Source organism: Thunnus maccoyii, chromosome 15, assembly GCF_910596095.1.
Source record: "Thunnus maccoyii chromosome 15, fThuMac1.1, whole genome shotgun sequence".
NCBI classification, from domain to species: Eukaryota; Metazoa; Chordata; class Actinopteri; order Scombriformes; family Scombridae; genus Thunnus; species Thunnus maccoyii.
The window spans coordinates 28,096,991-28,105,392 of NC_056547.1; positions in this window are offsets into that span (position 1 = coordinate 28,096,991).

Consider the following 8,402-nt stretch of genomic DNA (forward strand, 5'->3'; position numbering starts at 1 on the left):
AAATGGTTGGTTCAATGCAACCCCTCCACAATGTTTAGTCTTCAAACATACAAGTGTTAAGGCCTTGCCTCTAAATATACAGTAGATAGAGTGAAAACTTCCCTCAAGGAGTCTGTTTTAGTTGTTCTTGCAGATCCAAACAAGACCCAGAGATTCAACTTTATTTCAGTTCTGTGAAGTGTTAATGAACCGTAAGGTGTTCCTCATTCTTTCATACTGACGTTAGGCTGGGGATGAATGTGAGAGTCGTCCCAGAGGGTGAGATGAAGAGATCAGGGGGTGAAATGGTTGGATAATCATGTCCTCTTCATATTTAATTGCTGAATGAAGGCAGGCCATTTTTAGCCCCTTTATCAGCAGAGCGAGTTTAGCTGTAGTGCGTGTGTGTGTGTGTGTGTGTGTGTGTGTGTGTGTGTGTGTGTGTGTGTGTGTGTGTGTGAGAGTGTGTGTATGTGTCACTCCGTGTGGCTGTCAAGGTTGCAAGCTAGCTGCCACAATTCAATAAGTCGTGTCTTTGTAATATATCTGTTCTGAGGTCCCTTTCCCACTATTACATCACGCTAATTCAAATGCCAGATGACTGTTCCATGTTAAACCTTTATGAAATATCATAGGATTATTGTCTATGAGAGACAAATATCCTAGTCTCATTTTGAATGTGTTCACTTTTTCAAGACAAATTTAGGTTTGTCTTGAAAAAAAAAAGACACCTGCCAAGGATAAGAATTAGAAAAGTATAAAGCCCCACTAACAACCCAAAGAGGCTGCAATATGTATTATACTACATAATATTAAAGTGTGGAACAGAATGTACAATGTACTGATAATTTTGTCATTTTTAGAGCCTTACGGGTAATTGTAATAAAATTTGACATATGTCCTGAACTAGGCTAGAGGAAGACCCATTGAGACAACAGGATCAGTCATTGAAGCAAGTGCCCCAAAACAACATGTGTTAACGTTCATGTGACAGAACCTATAATAGCAACAAAGTCCATGCAGGAGGAGGTCGGGGTGATTGGATGGGTCAACAAAACATCAGGCTTTAACACAGGAGATCAGTGTTCACTTCCCATTTCCAACTGCAAGTTAGTGTTTCAAAAAACAATCATGACAACAGTCTTCTCCTGACTGTAACTACATGGCTTTTTAACCAAACCTTAACCATAACATTATCACATTACGAAACATCAGGTTATTCTGTCTTTGTACAGTCTAGCTGATTTGATGTGTAGAGAGCTACATGTATTGAAAAATGTTGCATATATCGGACCCTTTCTTCCTGGAAAAGCAGCCACATCCACATTCAAAAATAGACGTTTAAGTAGTTTGCAACTGTCTGAGTTAATAATTCAGTTCCTGCTCAATAGTGACCAGTAAATAACACTAATATCAAAAATAATACTAAGCTCACCAGTGCAGTATATCATCATCTATAACATAACTAGCTCCTGTAATTTGCAGTAATAGTAATTAGAAATTTTGTAATTTGTGGCTAAAATGCCACTAAAATGCTGTGCAGTATTATTACTTTTACAGTATTACGAGGGATGAGGGGAAATATTTTATAACACACCTCACCCTGTTATATCAATCCTGTCCAAATAGGGCTATTGATGTACCATACTCAGCATACTTCGGCCCACACTGTTTTCTTGTGAAATTAGACATTTTTACCAAGGAAACCTACCTAGAAAACCTCATGAATTGTCCAAAATGGAAATTATTTTATCATCTGGGGAGTATGAATGTGGTCAGGACATTTTAATGTAAAGATATTAAACTAATAGTGGCACTAGACAAAAAGTAGGATTAGTTAGAGTTCATTCTGTGGGGACCATGATCATCATGAAAATCCTTCCATTTGGGTTCAAAATACTTTGTGATGGACTTAAGTGTTGATCAAGGTAACAGTTCCATCCAATGGTAACACTCAACAGAAGGACAGGGGGTCACCGTAAACATTAGGAATCATCCTCTGGGGATCATGAATATACACAGTCAATTTGGATATCTGGTAAGTCATTGTGGAAATACTTACATACTTAGACTGATGGACAGACAGAATGACGAACAGAAAGCTATAAAGATGGTATCTGGGCTGAGGCTGGGTGGTAATTTGTCACTGAACATACAAAATACATCTATAAATGAACAAACACTCATAAATGAATATTATCATTTTGATCCTCTTTAAATAGGTATAAATACCCACTAAAAAAGACATAGTACCTCTAATTAGAGTCCGTTAAAGAAATCTGTCCATCTGTGCTCATCACTCTGCACGCATCGACCACCAAGACTTTACTAACCCACTGCATTAGAGCAGTTGACCTTTCCATGAGAGCTTCACAGATCGATAAAAGGTTATTTGATGGTCATGTTGATGTTGAAAGAAACAGTGAGGGGCTATTGTATCGTTCGAACTCAATACAGTAATGATTCATGAATGATTCATGAGCGAGTAGTTGATGTTCCTTCTGTGAGGATAAAAAAATCATTTGTTGAATTCTTGGACTCTGTGTCTCAGCCAAACTGTGTCTTCTGTCGGGCTCCTGTGTGTGTAAATATTTGTGTGATTACTTGGCGGAAAATTGTAAATGAAAATATATGAGTCATCCTATGACATTTGAACAGGAAGCATTGTTTGTGCTTCACACCAGGTGAATGGCATAATGAGCAGTGTATTGAGCAGATAAAAGCTCCCTAAGCGTTTATTATGCTTCTCTTTCCTCCAGCTCCATATACAGCACATAATTACCTCTTGGCTACAGGAAGACTGACCACTTAGCAAAGATAGGCACAAATCATGACCTTGTTTCCTGGAAGTTACATGGAATTAATCTATGTTTTGTCCCTCTAAATGTCAGTGGAAACATTCTCTGAAGGATTCTTGGGAGCGCAGTGGAAATGGGTATTGGCCCTCAACGCTTTGGGATAATGACTCATCTTGTGCTAATGAACCTTTTGGAATGAACCTTTTGGAGATGTACTTGTCGTAATAAATGAGCAGTTCAACTGAGCAGAGTCGGTTCCCTGTGACAACAGAGTTGCCAAAGAATTTAAGACAATGCCAAGCATCATCATAGCCAGTCTATCTCATTATTCTTATTCCTAATGAGGTCTGAACCAAAATAATCATAACAACATCATTATTTCAGCTATATCACAACAATAAGAACAAGACTATAGCTCAAATTCCCCCATTGCTAACAATTAGTATTTATAAAAATATAAAGTTGCAAGGCTGGATATCCAGCAAATCAGGCACCTGACCTGGGGACTGCAAACCCAATTTACCGACTTTCTCACTAGATTTGGTGAGTTTTAAAACCTTAACTACTCTCCTTGGAGGGAGTTGCCAATATTCCTCAGTGAATGAGTGCTAATGTGACTGTGACTCTCTGGACTGACTGCATTCATTGAGTGGGACAGAACAGCAGTACCTTCAGTGGACCATCAGTCAATGTGCGTACCTAACGACCAATCACTGATCTCCATCGTTTGACTGGGGAACTCCTTCTCCTTTGTTTTAATTCTGAAAGTTTAAGTTTGGTTTTATTTTGTCAAAATAGAGAGAGTTAATAATACTGAATTTATTCCAGTGTCGGGATCATCTGATGATACTTTTTTAATATTAGAGGTAGATTTAGATGCATATTGAGGATATAGCTGCTTGAAAAAAATGGCTAATGATATAGCTAGTTAGAGTTAATCTAGTTTGACTTCATCTTCTTTGATTTTAAAAAATCAAAGATATGCAAAAACAGATATGCAAATTGGTGTGTGACGTCATCTAGCGACATCTAGCGGCTTTTCGAGAAGGCTTTAGCTTCTTCCACTAGCTGTTGCTAGTCATTATAGCAACGTGTCACTCTCATTTCCTGCGCTGCTTAAATAATTTATGTCTACAGTAAGATATCATCAGGTTTGTGTGAATAGTCAAGTAGTTCCAGTGTAACAGTTACACATTCAGGTCAATCAATCATTTACAGTTTTGTACAAGCAAAACGATAAGCACTAGCAACATGGATATGGGTTGGGGGCTGCATGGTTGAGATTAACAATATAAATTTGCCCTAATCTCATATAGGTTTAGTCAATGTGAAAGTCCTGTTTATTCTTTAAGGGAGCTCATCAGGTAGGTGTTTGGACACTGGTTGGCTTTTATGTGTGCATGTGGCTGTATCCAGGTTTGCTGTCAATAACTGGAGGCTACAAGTTCATTTCACTCATAAACTGACAATAGAAAGGCCATACTGAAAAAAATAATAAAACAAAGGTATAAATTCAACACGTTCATGACAGTAGAATGTTGTGAAATAGCTACTCGCCTATGAAATTATTCTTTCTTCATTGGTTTTGGCATTTCTTTCACTGGATATCCAAACGCAGCACAAAAGTCTGGCATTCTCTACTGTAGAGAGAGTGAACAGATCCCCACTGCAATATGGCAGCAGCTGAGGCACATCTATGTGTAACCATCTATATCTATGAGACTTACCAACTAGCTTTATAGACCCTATATAGGCCCTACTTCACAAAGCCTAGAACCACATATCTGGTGAAACCTTAAAGCCTTCTGACAAATATGTACATTTGTTTCAGTCACATTTTAGTAATTTTTGTGTCTTCCAAGTATTCTGAGGCTAGAGCTGTTGCCATCTTTGATAGATAGATAGATAGATAGATAGATAGATAGATAGAACTTTATAAATTTCAAATAATGAAACAACACAATACAAAAAACAACACACATAGCATACAACAACACGCACAATGAGGTGTGTGTGTGAATTACCAAAAATATACAAAAAGTACTGTACTAAATCAAAAAAAATAAGTGAAACAAAAATAGAATAAAAATAGAATTTTAAACTTAAAATGTAAAAATGTCCATTGTGCATTGCAATTACAATGTAAAAATGTCCATTGTGCATTGCAATTACAATGTAAAAATGTCCATTGTGCATTGCCACTCAGTGGAGGAGTCTCCCCTCTCAGCACAGAGCAGAGTCATTGTAGACGCTATTGCAGTGGGCAGGAATGACCTCCTGTAATGGTTGTTATTGCAGCAGAGCTGAAGGAGCCTCCGACTCAAGACACTCTGTTGTCTGACCAGAAGGTTGTATAGGGGATATGTAGTGTTGTCCATTATGTTGAGCAACTTGTGCAACATCCTTCTCTCCACAACCAACTGTAGAGGCTCCAGAGCAGTCCCCAGCACAGAGCCCGCCTTCTTTATCAGTTTGTTCAGTTTCTTTGATGTGTACAGTTACCATGGTTACAGGTGTTGTTCTTGTCTATCATGAGGTTAGTGGAAAAGGTACTGTTTACCTGTTGACACCAGACTGAAATGGTCACATACACAGTTGCCATTTCACTCTGCTCTACAATAATACAACCGGCTGACTCTCTTAATAAATCCAGGTGTCATTCTGTTGGAACAGAGCCGCTCACTCACTATCGTTCTTGCTTACTTGGCTTTACTGGAACTACCTGGACACACTCACTTGTTCTCTACAACATTGTTCTCTGTTTGGCATTAATAAGATAAAATTAATACAGTAATATTCCTTCCTAGAGGAAGATTTAGGTTGTTGACAATCTACATTAATTCTGCTTTAATACCTACTGATAATGGAAACAAACTGTCAACTTAAATTAATGTTGAGTTTATTGTTAAAGTAACGTCAGCTTACATTTTTATAAATGTCAGTGTGCTGGCCTGCCTGTGTTTGTTCTTTTTCACAGCTGTTTTGTTACGGCTTCTTGTCAAATTTTCATTGGATTGTAGATGGGTTTAGGTCATAAATCTTACCTTTTTCCTTACAAGAACCAGTAGTGTCATCTAAAATGGTTAATGACGTCAAGTTACTTCTGCTTATTAGTGCAACAGATCAAGCAGCTGAAGCTCCTTTTGAAGAAGAGATATCTTTGGGCAGGCTAGGATGAGATACTCTTCTACCAATCAGTGGCATACAGTGTGTGATTCCACATATGCATGCAGGACATTGAAGAAGACAGTAATTAGTTAATATGACTTTGTCTGTCTTTCACATTATTGTTTAGTTTTTATTCCTTTGCAAAATTGTAACGCACTTTGTCATAGTTTTTGTTTCGAAGGTTACTTTTAAAAAGGTTTTTGTCTGTACTGCAGGTTTGTGATTATTTGATTTATTAAAATAAAATTTCGATTGGAAATGTGCACCACTAAAGCACCACATCAACTGACATTATGAGTTCTTTAAGGTGGGTCTGGCTTTATTTTCTAAACTTGAGGCCCTGTCCTGAGGAGGGTTCCTGTCTCAAAATTTACTTTTAAGAACATCATTGTTTCACTATTGTGCATATATTGTATGTTTGTGTTTATTCAAATGATGACAGTAAATCTGGGGCCAGACAGTATTCCAGCAAAGGAATACCATAAACAGAGGGTGGTAAACATGGGGGGTTAAAGGGGGCCCAGCTGCTCATGTTTGTCCCAGGGCCCTCAAGCAATTTCATCCGGCCATGGAAATGTGCTGGATAAATTATTGTTATAATTTAACTGACCTTAGCCAGTATTTTTGGCTTGGGGCAGCTTCTTTCACCTTTACTTATATACTTTACTTCTATACTTATTTAACATATTACATGGGTAAGTTTGGTGTGATGGTGACACTATACTGTGAAATAATGGTACAATCCATGGTTTCCTTTCTGTTGGGATCATGGATACAGGAGTGAGGAGATATGCTCATTAAAAACTTGAGTTTAGCTCTATGGTAACAGTAGGGTAAAAGGTCAAAGTGTAAATGTTCATAGCAAAAAATTTAATTCCAATGCAACCTTTAGTTTTTTAAGATGTGTAGTCAAACAGATGGACAAACAGACGGATGGAGTAAATGAAGTAGATACAAAACATCTGCTGCTTTGCTGAGGTCTAAAAAAAAAAAAGCTGATAGCTGAATAACTGTATATACGTACGTGTCTGGCTCTGCAAGGTTTGACTGCGGGTGAAGACAGATGACCGGCTGACATGCAGATGGCCGTGGCCTGGATTGGTTGGAATGTGCGGTGTTGTGACCTGTTTCCCTTTGGGCTGGTGTGACCTGCTGAGAGACCGGGACAATTTAATGAGCAAATCCCAATTATAACTTTAATACTCTACAACACAGTTTCACATTCAGCTACAGGAATAAAGCTGAGGTATGACATCATGGTAGTAAAAGAACTCTCCTCTCTGTCATACAGATTCAGTTTATAGATTTACTGTATAGATATAGATCAAGAAAATGTGCCTGTAATGCCTGGCATGTTCCAGGGCCCCTGCAGCTGTGGGTCCCTTAAATAATTTAACCCATCACCAACAGCAACCACAACAGAACAACAACACAAAAACAACAACAACTATAATCATAATCATCATAATGATAGCAATAATAATAACAATGATGATTATACATTTTAATTCATTTTAATTTAAAAAATGATAATTGATTGTTGTTAACACACACACACACACACACACACACACGCACACACACACACACACACACACACACACACACACACACACACACACACATGCAAGACCTATTTACCTCTTTGCCAAATGAAGACTTTTCATTCATCTCGTCTTCTCTCTACATGGTGAACATCACAGCTGCATCAAGCTGCTGCAGTTAGCCACAACAATACTAGGAAACCAGCTCATTTAGCCTTCAACATAAAAGAAGACCATTTGCTACCCAAGAGCAGAGCAGTTTTCACACATCTGATATCTGCTGTTACCAAGAGAGCTCAATGCACTGTAAAACACATGCTGTGAACGTTTTTTATTCTAAATACAACATATGTGTCAAAGTGGTGGAATTGTGTTCTTTTGTCAATATCTTATAGAGGAAATGATCTCCTTTATCTGTCTGTTGTTGGAGATGCTAATAGGACTTTGTATCAGCTGTTAAAGAACTTTTTTCAGTCAAATTTCAACAAAACAGAAATCCTATGGACATTTGTCTTCTGCACAAAAGCCCAGACAGGAAGAGATGAAGACTCAACCTCGAGGCCAACAAAAATATATAATATATATAAAAAATATATTATTATTGTTATCAATAATATTTTTGCAAAAAAGGTAAATCAAACCAATTAAATTAGAAAAAATAGATAAATAATACCAGATCAAATAATATAAAAATACAAATAAACAAATGATAGTCGACAGTCTTATCTACCATATCTCTTGACCCTGTGTCAATGTCTCATCATAAGACTTTATTTTATTCAGTGAGAAAAACTCCTGCACACTGTTCAGCTTACTGCTGGAATATTTATAAGTTCCCAGTTTTGGTCTGTCCAGACTTCATCAGGTGTATCTCATATCATATATCATATCATATCATATCATATCATATCAT